This window comes from Nannospalax galili, unplaced genomic scaffold (assembly GCF_000622305.1).
Source record: "Nannospalax galili isolate Female #2095 unplaced genomic scaffold, S.galili_v1.0 scaffold158, whole genome shotgun sequence".
Lineage (NCBI taxonomy): Eukaryota > Metazoa > Chordata > Mammalia > Rodentia > Spalacidae > Nannospalax > Nannospalax galili.
In genome coordinates this window covers 6074498-6087111 of record NW_008345290.1, presented here as the reverse complement: position 1 = coordinate 6087111, position 12614 = coordinate 6074498, and the positions used below count along the sequence as shown (strand labels likewise).

General features: G+C 45.4%; 1 protein-coding gene across 2 annotated transcripts in view; it reads right to left on the bottom strand.

Annotated features, from left to right (window-relative positions):
* Snx10 (sorting nexin 10) overlaps nt 1-5435 on the bottom strand; it is a 71506-nt gene extending 66071 nt beyond the window's left edge. For both annotated transcript variants that reach the window (XM_008841497.2, XM_008841496.2), the window contains exon 1: nt 5299-5435. The gene's annotated coding sequence lies outside the window, so the exon portion shown is untranslated. The remainder of the gene's footprint in view (nt 1-5298) is intronic.
* Nucleotides 5436-12614: the final 7179 nt, after the last annotated feature.

Here is a 12614-nt window from a genome sequence, read left to right as displayed (position 1 = left end):
GGGGATGCAAAGAAATGCTTATATAATTTTCATTTTTAAAAAAATTTTGTGTGTGTGTGTGTGTGTGTGTGTGTGTGTGTAATGCCTGCATGTGTGTAAGTACACCCATGTCATGCAACATCCTCAGAGGTCAGAAAAGGGCATCAGATCCCTCTGGAACTGGAGTTTTGGATGGCTGTTAGCCGCCATGTGGGTGCTGGGAATTGAACCCAGGTCTTCTGAAAGAGCAGTCAATGCTCTTAGCCACCAAGCCATCTCTTTGGCCCCTATAAATTCTATATTAATCCACCAGATTTATTTCTTTCCTACAACAGTTTTACTGTGTAGCCCAGTGACCGATTCACAATCCTCCTGCCTCAGCCTCCCCAGAGCTAGCATTATAGGTGGACACCGCCATGACTGACCCAATCACATTTCTTGAGTGTTAAAAGAATATTCATCTTTTAAGACATACAAATACATAGTATAAGGTCTAGAAAATTAATGTCTAGAAGCCAAGGTGAGAACTTCGCTGGGGGGAGGGATGGGCCTGCTGAAAAATATCAAGGGTAAACAATGCATTTTGGTCCATACCCAGGAACAAAAATGAAATTGACTAATGAATGTCATTTTCAAATGCTTGAAGATCACATTATCTACAGAAAATGCCCTTCTGAATTAAGTGAGTCTGTTGCTACACACCCAACCTGCCTTTAGGAGTAGGACAATCCTCTATAAGGATCACCAGAAAAGAGATCTGGGAACAGTCTCCTGGAAATCCAGAGGCCGGCTCCTCCTCTCAGATAGAGACTTCCCCAGGATGAAGGAAGAATCCAGAGCAGAAGTCAAGCCTGAGTTCCAGTCCACCTCTACTTCAGATGGAATTACTCTGCTTCGCCACTGATACATCATTTGTTGATGGAGATTACTGGACGAGAGTCATTATTAGCCTTTCCATCAGGGGTGGCCCTTTTAGAAGAAGGTGGTATGCATTCTTCCCCCAGAATGACACACTTTTATACATGGATATAAAATCATACATTTGCAGAGAAGTAGAGGACCACAGGCCCATTGAGCTTATCTCTCTCTCCCCAGAGTTAAGATCACTGATGACTACCACAGGCTTTTAAAACAGAATGCAACACATAGGTATACAGAATCCCAAAGACAGCACTGAATCATTTGCAGGATGAAAACCCCTCCTCTGCAGAAACTGGCAGAGGAAGTGGTTACTTAGGGAAAATAAATCAGGAATGGAGAAGAGTCACCCTTGACTGAGGTATGGTCAGCTCTTTAAATACATAGAGCACCACCTGATTCCACAGTTACTCCACCTAGCTCAGTTCTAGGCTCTGTCATTTACTAGTGGTCTGACCTTGGGCCTTATGCCTTAATTTCTTCATCTATAAAGAAAGGACAGCCAGACATAGTGACATACCTTTAATGTCAGCACCCAGAAGGCAGAGACAGAGGTGGATCTCTTTGAGTTCAAGGACAGCCTGGTCTACAGAGTTCCAGGCCAGCCAGGGCTACATAGTGAGACCCAGTTGAAAGAAAGAAGAAAGGAGGGAAAGAAGGAAAGGAGAAAGGGAGGAAGAGAAGAAGGGAAGTCAGTAAGATTGCTTAGCAGGTAAAAGCACAAGCCTAACAGCTTCAGTTTGACAGCAGAGACCAGAGGCAGAAGGAGTGAACTGACTCCCAAACATTGTCCTGACCATCACATACACGCCATGGCATGTGTGGACCTGCACATACACAGAGATGGGAGGGAATTTAAATTGTTAAAATTTTTTAATTGTTTTTATTTTATGTGTATGATGCACTTGTGAGGGGCAATGCCCTTGGAGGTCAGAAGAGGGCACTGTATCCCAAGGAACTGGAGTTACAGGCAGGTGTTAGCTGCCACGTGGGTGCTGGGAATCCAACCCAGATCCTCTGCAAAAGCAGTCAGTGCTCTTAACCATTGAGCCATCTCTCCAGGCCCCATTTTTTTTAAAAAAACTTTTTTTTTAAATTTTGTTTCTTTTTATTTTTATTTTATGTGTATGTGTGTATTGCCTGCATATAGGTAAGTGCATCCGTGCCATGCAATGCCCATGGAGGTCAGAAGAGGCTGTCAGATCCCCTAGGACTGGAGTTACAGACAGTTGTTAGCTGCCATGTGGGTGCTGGGATTCAAACTCAGGTCTTCTGCAAGAATAATTAGTGTTCTTAACTGCTGAGCCATCTCTCCAGCCCCCCAAATTTTAAATTTTAAAAGGGTAAGATTAAAAACAACCTATCTTAGGGGCTGCATGTGTATGTTGAACACACACACACACAAACAAGTTCATCACTTGAAACTGAACCTGGCATATATTAAGCCCTAAATATTATAACCTTTTATAGAAACCTGGAACACATTTGCTTGGTGGTTACAATGTGAGCTGAGGATTTTAAAGAAGTCATAAATGCTTTAGTTCCCCCAGATGTAACAAAAACAATAATGAAATTGGCTGTATAGGTTGTTGTATGACTTGGTGAGACTGCCACATAAAATCTAATTTGCTTCTTCAGCCATTCTGGGATTGAATCCAGGTCCTCAGGGGCCAGTCAAATGCTCTACCACTGAGCTACACCCCTGTCCAGAGAAATCCTTTTTAAGCTGGGGGTTGTGGCATACATGTGCAATCCTAGAAGTTGGGAGGTAGAGAGCGGAAGATCAGAAGTTTAAGGTCATCTCTGCCTACAAGAGACCCTGTCTCAAAAGGCCAAAAGAGTAAATAAATAAAATAAAACTGGGTGTGATGGCACATGCCTGCAATCCCAACACCTGGAAAGGGGAGGCAAAAAGATCAGGAATTCAAGGCCTCAATATTGTGTTTGAGGCCAGCTCTGAGCTATATGAAACCCTGGCTCCAAAAAAAATTTTTTTTTTAATAGTGCCAGGTGTGGTGGTACACACCTGTAATCCCAGCACTTGGGAGGCATGGGCAGGAGGATCAGGAGTTCAAGGACATCCTCAGCTATGTAGCATGTTTGAGATTAGCCATATAAGACTCTGTCTCAAAAAATTAGTAAGGGGCCAGGCATGGTGGCACATGCCTTTAACCTCAGCACTCAGGAGGCAGAGGCAGGTGAATCTCTGTGAGTTCGAGGCTAGCCTGGTCTACATAGTGAGTCCCAGCACAGGTGGGGCTATGGGGAGACCCTGTCTCAAAAAAAGACCAAAAAAAAAATTAATAAGGGGCTAGAGAGATGGCTCAGAGGTTAAGAGCACTGAGTTCGAGGCCAGCCTGGTCTACACAGCAAGTGCCAAGCCAGCTGGGGCTACAGGGAGACCCTGTCTCAAAAAGACAAATAAATAAATAAAATAAATAAATAAATAAATAAAATAAAAGATGCTGAATAAGACAGACTTCACAGGCTACATAATAAGACCTTGTCTAAAAAAAGCCTGAATAACTAAACAAATAAATAAGGATTAGAGATGGCTAAGTATCTTGCCAAAGACATCTCTACTAGCAAACAAGTGTGCCAAGATTTCAACTGAGTCTGAAAGCAGAAGCTGTAACCACCGGACAACCCTCTGAAAACCCTAGATTGAACAAGGCCTGAGAACAGAAATGCTGACTCATAGCTATTACATCAGTAAGAAAAAGAAAGACCTTTGGTGAGGTCAGCCCAAAGTTGGGGGACTCTCCAACCTTAGTCAACACCCTTCTTTGCCATTCTTCAAAATGAAAGACTTTGTAGGCTGGACCCTTTCTCAAGCTGTTCTCTGTCTTTCACAAGTGGTTGTTACACCACAGTCCTGCAACCAAAGAGGAAAGAGAAACCAGTTCCCCCAATGGCTTAACTTAAAATGAAAGTAATGCTGTGCCAGGGCTGCAAAACGAGATGAAGAGTGTGCTGAAGTCAAGGAGAATACAACAGAAACTCTTTAAAAAGAGTTGAAAACGTTGAAAAAGAATGAATTTGCTTATTTCTATTTTCAAGACACCAATTTCAGAAACTGTTCCCATTGGTACAATAAAAGGAAGTGGGCATCACAACCCGGAGCACTGAAGGGGGAGGATGGTCACGACAGCAACCCCACCCCACCACCACCATGGGAACACTTCCTTTGAAGGTAGCACCAGCCTGAGTCCACTTCTGTAACCACAAAGTGAGAAGAACGGAGGACCAAGCTGACAGAAGAAACCCAATGTTCAGCTAAATAGAAGTCATTGCTAACGAGGTCTTCCAAATAGTTACTACTAAATGGATTCTACTTTTGTAAGGTTATTCTTGACAGCCTGTCAGTCAATCTCAAGTCTACCCCTTCCTTAAAAATAAATAAATGGGGGCTGGAGTACAGCTCAGTGGTAAGGTGTTTGCCTACTAGCATGTTCAAGGCCCTGGGCTCCATCCTCTGGACCAGGAGGGGAGCCAGGAAGAAGGCAGAAAGGGATGACTTTCCGGCTGTATCCCTGCCTTAGGGAGTCCTGTCACTTCATCACGGGAAGTAATGGCAGATTCCTCAGCCTCACTTGAGATACTGCTGGCAGGACACCAAACATCCTCTTGAGAAGTCCCTTCAGAGATGGATCAGTGGTTGGAGGCCCTTGACGTCACTGGTCCCCCTCAGGCCTCGCGACCAACCCAGTCCCAGGAAAGGAGGGGGCTTTCACGCACCTAAAGCTGGTGCCAGAACTTGGGCATGAGAAGCCTACCAGGTGCGGGGCCTCGCCCTGCCCCACCCGCTTCCCCGCATTTTCCTCCAGGACCTGGGTTCCCCCCTGGTAAAATGAAAGGGTTGATGGAGATCACGTGAAACCTCCCTCCTGCTCTGGGTTTCTAGTCCATCACTCCACATCAGTGTGCCTCGCGGAGACAGAAGTCCTTCCCGTCATGCAGACCACATCGCGCTGCATTCTGTGGCCATCTCCAGCTTCATGATCCGTGTAATTTTAGAAAACTACGATGCTTCCAGAATCCAGAGCAGGCTGTTGCTTCCCCAGTCACCAAACCTTTTCTCTGCGGTCTTTTCCATCAATCCCACAATCCCACAAAAGAAAAAAAATATCCTTGCCAGCCCCTCCCAGAATCTAAACTCAAAGCTACCTTTCCTTAAATTTAAAGATTCCCACGCGCACCCCGCCGGGTGGAGGGACCACCACTTTCCGGTGTCTCCACCCCCGTTCAGCCCCTCCCGCGCTCCGGAGCCGGGCTGAGCAGGTGCATCCCGCGGGCACCCGGCGGCCGCTCCTCCACTCAGCTCCCTGCCCGGGAACCGGAGCCTGGCAGCGCTCGCCCGTCCCCGCCCACAAGCCTCCCCGGGGGTCCGTGGTCACCTACCGGCCGTCCTCGCGGCAGCGCGGCCAGGGCCCGGCGGAGCGCTGAGTTTGCTGACTCAAAGGCGCGGCGCGGCGGTGGCGAGCGCCCAGGAGCGCACCCGAGCGAGCGCAGCCCAGAGTTCCCCGCGCACGCTGCGGCCCCGCGCCGGCGCCCCAAGCCGCCTCCGCCTCCGCCTCCGCCGCCTGCCCAGGTGCGGCCGCGGGACCCGCCTCCCCTCAAGGCGTGACGGAGCTGGACTCCTCCCGCCGCTTGGCCGGACCAGGCGGAGACCCACTTCGCCCGCCCTCCTGACCGCAGCACTGGCGAAGGCGGAGCGGTTGCAGAGACCAGGGTGACCCCGAGCTAGCCGTGGAATCTCGACGGAGGGCGTGTGACTGCTGTAAAATATTTTCTTGAACTCTGTCTTTTTCTTTTTCAACTTTTATGTATTTTCATGAACTATGGGGAGATCCATCTGGGCGTTTCCCAAACTGCGCCTTGGACAGGGTTTCACCCACCTCTGTGCATGGAAAATCTCAATAGTTCGAGTGTTAAGAGGTGATTTGTTGCAGAATAGTGAACGTGGCCTGATATTTCAACTTCAAACTTGAATTTTCCCGTTAATCTCTGTGGCTATCCTAGGTTCGCTTGGAAATAGTCTTATCTTCTGTAGACCCCAGCTGTCCTGGAACTCTGTAGACCTGGCTGGCCTTGAACTCACAGAGATCTGCCTGCCTCTGCCTCCCGAGTGCTGGAATTAAAGGCATACACCTCCACACCCACACCCAGCTCTTTAAATTATTTCTCTTTGTTGATTATTTTCATTGTAGGGTATGAGTGTATTGCCTACACGTGTGTAAGTACACCCCTGTCGTGCAATGCGGAGGAGGTGGCACCAGAAGGTCAGAAGAGGGATTTGGATCCCCTGGAACTGGAGTTGTGGATGGTTGTTAGCCTCCATGGAATCGAACGGTCCTCTGCAAGAGCAGTCAGTGTTCTTATCCACTGAGCCATCTCTCCAGCTCCTACATTAAATTCTTATGTGATGATTAAAACATTTAAGAGTGGTTATGTTTGTTAATGGGATTATTAATCAGGTTTTTAATTGTTAAAATTTGATGAAAATTTAAGTAGAGTAAGATTACTTAAAGGAGCTAAGTGAAGTAGCTCATATCTGTAATCTCAGCACTCAGGAGGCAGAGGATGGAGGATTACAGCAAGTTCAAGGCCAGCTTGATCTACTGGCCAAGTTCCAGCCTAGTCAGAGCTTCTTAGCAACAGATTAGGAAACAAATAAGGGGCCCAACAGTTAAGAGAGCTTGTTGCCCTTCAAGAAGACCTGGTTAGGTTCCCAGCACCCATGTTGGGTGACTCACAACTGCCTATACTTACAGTTCCAAAAGATCTGACACCCTCTTTCGGCCTCTGTAGGCACCTGTGAGAGTGCGCGCAAAGGCACACACACACATAAAACTAAAAATAAATTTTAAAACTTACATCAATAATTTTAATAATATAAAACAGCACCACGATAGTGTTTTCTGTGCACAAAAACTTCTTTCACTAGCATAAAAAACTTCACATCAACAATTATTACCATTTCTTTTTCTCTCGGTACAATTGTTTCAAGGTGGTAATGGGTGGTATTTCTATGTCTATGATAATGGAGACCTCAATTCTTTGCTCATTTTCTTGTTATAGTTATGTGAGTACACCACTAATAAGCCTTTACCCTGCATTTTATCCACCCAAATTCTGCCCGAAAGGAGACTTTAGAATCAAGGTAACTGGATTCAAATCCTTTCTTTACCATCACTTGCATTAGAATCACGGAAAAATAACTTCAACCTTCCAGGCCTCGCTTCTGCATTTGAAAGGTGAGGATGACAGCAATAGTAGCAGCTCCACAGCATGCTGCAGGGTTAAATGAAGGAACCCAGATAACTGTGCTGGGTACATGGTAAGTATGCCACACATCGTAGCTGCCCCACCCCTGTGTTTTGTATACATGTGTGAATATGCATGGGAGGCCAGATAACAACTTTGGGTGTCATTCCACAGAAGCCATCTTTTTTTTTTTTAAGGTAGGGCTCTCACTGGCCTACAACTTGCCAAGTTGGCTATAATCAGTGAGCCCCGGAGATCCACCTATCCCCCCCAGCAATGGGGTTGCAAGTGTGTGCCACCACACTTGCCTTTTATTTATGTGAGCTCTGGGGATTCAAGTTGGAGCCTCTTGCTTACAAAGCAAGTACTTTACCAACTGAGCTATTTCCCCAGTCCTATCATTTTGACTGTTGAGACAGGATCTCAACATGTAGCCCAGGCTGACCCTGAACCCACTATGTAGTCCAGGCTAGCCTTAAATTTGAATCAGCCTCCCGAATCCTGGGATTACAGGCCTGCACTACCATGCTCAGCTCATTTTGGTTATTAGTATGACATGATCTTCTCATCTCATCCATCTCAACTAAATGCTCTGAGATACATTAAAGAAGGCCACCTCCACCCTCCCTCTCACTGGGGTTCTTATTCTCAGATTTGCAAAATCCATAAGGCAACAAAAAATGGAAGTTGACTGGGTATGGTGGTGATGCCTTTAATCCCAGACTTGGGAAGTAGAGGCAGGCAGATTTGTGAGTTCTAAGCCAGTTTGGTATACATAGCAAATTCTGGGCTACCCAGAGCAAAATAGGGAGACCCTGTGTAAAGAAGTTGCTGGGCTCTGTGTTCAGACTTTGTAATTAACTTCAGAGGTAGGTAGATGGAGGACAGGTGAGTAGGTCAGGGTTTCACTATGTAACCAGGCTGACCTCAAGTCCCATCCTCCTGGCTCAGCCTCCTGAATACCTGAGATTAGAAGTATGAAGCATCATGTCCAGCTCTTAAAAACACTGTGCCTGCTGGGTGTGGTGACCCATGCCTTTAATCCCAGCACTCACGAGGCAGGGACAGGGAGACCTCTGTGAGTTCAAGGCCAGCTGGTGCTACAGGGGAGACCCTGCCTCAAAAAGACCAAGAAAAAAACAAAAAAACAAAAAACACCCTGCCCTTAAATGATCCTACCTTCCTGAATCACTATCACTGGAGATAATGTGCAAAGAATAGTTTTTAACCATTCATCAAAAGACGGGTACTAGCCGGGTGTGGTGGCACAGGCCTTTAATCCCAGCACTCAGGAGGCAGAGGCAGGAGGATCTCTGTGAGTTCAAGGCCAGCCTGGTCTACATAGTGAGTTCCAGGATAGCTGGGGCTACAGGGAGACCCTGTCTCAAAAAGACCAAGAAAAAAAAAAAAAAAAGATGGACACTAAGCCCTGTATGGTGGTACATGCCTTTAGTCCCAGCACTCGGGAGGCAGAGGCAGGCAGATCTCTGAGTTCAAGGCCAGGCTGGTCTACATAGTGAGTTCTAGGCCAGCTGGGGCTACAGGAAGAAGCTGACTCAGAAAGAAAAGTAAAAAAAAAAAGAAAAAGAGTATCTAACATCCTCACATTTTACCATATATAAAACCACAAGTCAAAAGACAATTCTCAGAGTAAGTGCCAAATGTGTACAAGGAGAATTATGACCACAGGATGTGCTGCTGTGCGTTCATGCATCTTTGAAGGATCAACAGGAGCACACACCCAAACACAGGTGAGTGTCTTGCCCACAACTGGTCCTATGATGGGCACAGCCTTGATAGCCTGTTCATTCTGCTTTATCAAAAAAACTCATTTTTTGGCCAGGCATGGGGATACCTGTCTTTGATCCCAACACCCAGGAGGCAGAATGAGGTCCAGGCCAGCCAGCACTACACAGTAGACCCTGTCTTAAGTAAAAAAACGCCTTGGGGCTGGAGAGGTGGCTCAGTAGTTAAGAGCACTGACTGCTCTTGCAGAGAATCCAGGTTCGATTCCCAGCACTGACATGCAGGCTGACAACTGTCCGTAACTCCAGTTCCATGGGATCCAACACCGTTTTCTGACTTCTGTGGGCATTGCACAACATGGGTGCACTTAACAAACATGCAGGTAATACACTCATACACATAAAATAAAATAAATTTTAAGTTAAAAAAAAACTGACAAAAAGCCGGGCATGGTGGCACATGCCTTTAATCCCAGCACTTAGGAGGCAGAGGCAGGTGGATCTCTGTGAGTTCGAGGCCAGCCTGGTCTACATAGCAAGTTCAGGCCAGCTGGGGCTACAGGGAGGCCCTGTCTCAAAAAGATCAAAAAAAACCCTGACAAAAAGTTTAGTGTTATTGAACATATCTCAAACATAAACCAAGTCCCAAGCTGGTTCATTCCTAGGCCTTTGGTATAAATTGCCGTATGGTAATGTTAGTACCAACAATCAATGAGCAAGAATCTGTGGAGAAGCCCTTCCCTCTGTTTGCAGTGCTGAGAGTTCTTGCTCCCTCCTGCTAGGCTGAAGCCTAGTCCCCCACCACACCCTGGCTCTGCTTAGATCTTGGGTGCATTGTACTCAGCAGCCATATGGAGGCAGTAGAGCGCAGTGGTTAAGGCTCCAGTGCTAAAAACGTTTTTCTTAATCCCAAAACTTCTAGTCATCCCCTCAGAACTGCTGGGTATAGCACAGTCTAAGGATGTTCAAATCCTCATATGAATATGTTTCATATTTCCCTCAACCTACACACATCTTCCCATACACTGTTTAAATCATCTCTAGGTTACTTAAAATACCTACAATGTCACTGCTATAGAAAAGTTATGTTTGTATTGCTTGGTGAATGACAACAGGAAAAGTCAAAGTATGTCAACACAGACACATTTTTTTAGAAGTTTTTAAATTTTTTATTTATTTTGTGTGTGTGTGTGTGTGTGTGTGTGTGTGTGTGTGTGTGGTCACTGGAGCTAAGGCGCATGCCCATGGGAGGTCAGAGGACAATTTCCTGGAGTTGGTTCTCTCCTTCCATCATGTGGGTCCCAGGTGATCAGTTTTGATGGAAGGCACCTTTCTTCACCCAATGAGTCATCTCCGTAGCCTCAACTTTTTTTCCCAAACAGGTTCAATCCTCAGTTGATTGAGTTCGAGGATGCTAAACTTGAGGCTTCAGAAGGCCAACTGGACTTAGTAGCCAAGTGACATTGGGCAAAGCATGTGACCTTTCTGAATAAATTATCTGTGAAATGACAACATGTTGGCTGGGTTATTTAGAAGTTAATGTATAAGGCAACAGCCTGGTTCCTCACAGAGTAACAAAGAGCTTCACACACATTACTTAGACATTATTGTGTTTAATGTACATCTCATCTTTACTGAATTAACGATCACAGAATATCTGACTGTCACATTGTGAGAACTGCAGAAGAGGATTTGCATTCATTTATGCAAGTTTTCTGTGCCTGCTGGCATACTTGTATGAAATGTCTCTCTGAACAGCTACATTGGATGAGGAGGAAGAGGTGGGAGCCCAATTCTGTACATTGCTACTAGTTGAAGACAAACTATGTGACAATCATGATTAAAACAGTATTAATTATTTAGCTGAATTAAAGAAAAAAATTTATGGAATAAATACATTCCTGGTAAATTGTGAATGAATGTATTCACTCCTATAAATCATCAGTCTATCAACAGAACACCCAGATATGCCCAATAATAATTCATTAATCTTTGACATTTTACCAAATGTCAGTCACACAAACATGACTATGAACTTCTTTCTTTCTTTCTTTCTTTCTTTCTTTCTTTCTTTCTTTCTTCCTTCCTTCCTTCCTTTCTCTCTCTTTCTTTCCTTCCTTCCTTCCTTCTTTGTTTTTTGACAGTCTCCCTGTAGCCCCAGCTGGCCTGGGACTCACTATATAGACCAGGCTAGCCTTGAACTCACAGAGATCCACCTGCCTCTGCTCCAGAGTACTGGGATTAAAGGCATGCACCACCACACCCAGCGAACTTTCTTTTTTCAATTTTGACATTATGATAGTAGCTCTATCAAGGTAAGAAAACATTATATTTCATTTAACAGTTTTTTCAATTTGATTTATAACTTGTGTCAATTTATTTTTAAGAACAAACAAAGTTTACTTAGAAGTAAAGAAACAGCTCCCTGTGGCTTGAAATGAATCACCCTATAATTTATAATAGTTTAGATATTTGATTTGTGATCTTCATTTTATGCTTGGCCAGGATCTAAAAATGATGGGAGCATATTTGAGACTATATATAAGAATAAATGGCCAGGCGTGGTGGCACACGCCTTTAATCCCAGCACTCGGGAGGCAGAGGCAGGTGGATCTCTGTGAGTTCAAGGCCAGCCTGGTCTACATAGTGAGTTCCAGGACAGCTGAGGCTACAGGGAGACCCTGTCTCAAAGAGACAAAAAAAAATGTATATGTATTCTTTTTGTTTTGGGCAGTATTAGGAATTGAGAAACCTAAGGCCTCAAGTATACAAGATAATCACTCTATCACTGATGACCTACACCCTCAGCCCTTAATAATTTTTGTAATTATAATTTTGCTTTAATTATGTGTCTGTGTGTGGTTTTGTGCATGTGAGAGCAAGTGCCTGTGGAAATCAGAAGTGTTGGCTTCCCGGAAGCTGGAGTTACAGGCAGTTGTGAGTGGCCCAGCAGGTGGTTCCTCTGTGAGGTGAGGCCAGTGTGTAAAAGATATGTATAATCTACAAATCATTGTGTTGTTTGGTCTTTGAGACAAAAAAGATTCACTTGTAGCCTATGCTGCTATAAAACTCTCTAAGTAGGGGACGATGACCTTGAATCCCTGATCTTTCCCCTAGCTCCCCATATAATCCTAGCACTTGGGAGGCTGAGACAGGTAGATCTCTGTGAGTTCAAGGCCAGCCTGGTCTACATAGTGAGTTCCAGGCCAGCTGGGGCTACAGGGAGACCCTTTCTCAAAAAAAAAAAAACACCAGAAAAATTTTTTTTTAAATAAATAAATAGCCGTCTCTCCTCCTAGCCTGGGACCTATCCCATTCCACTTCTTGGTGCCCCAGACCTGGGGGAACCACCACTGCTTCCTGATCCTTTGTATCCAGACCAACCTAGCTCCTTAGTGCAGTCCCCAGGAGTCCGTGGGACCTCTTCCCGCTCCCATCTCTCTTTGCATCTCTGGGTGGTAGGGCCACCAGCTGCCCTAGACCAGCATCTGTTCTGGGCCCTGCTCCCAGGCCAGTCCAACACCAAATTCCTGAGGCCAAAATCTTTCCTGGAGGGATCCAGACCTTAGGAGAAAGCTTGAGAGCATCTGATCCTCATCTGACTTGGGCCTCTGTGGGAACTCTGAAGATAAAAGCAATCTGGCCACTCCAATATAAAATCAGAAGAAAGAACCAGAAGCCTAGAGGAACCAGCTTTTCATGCCA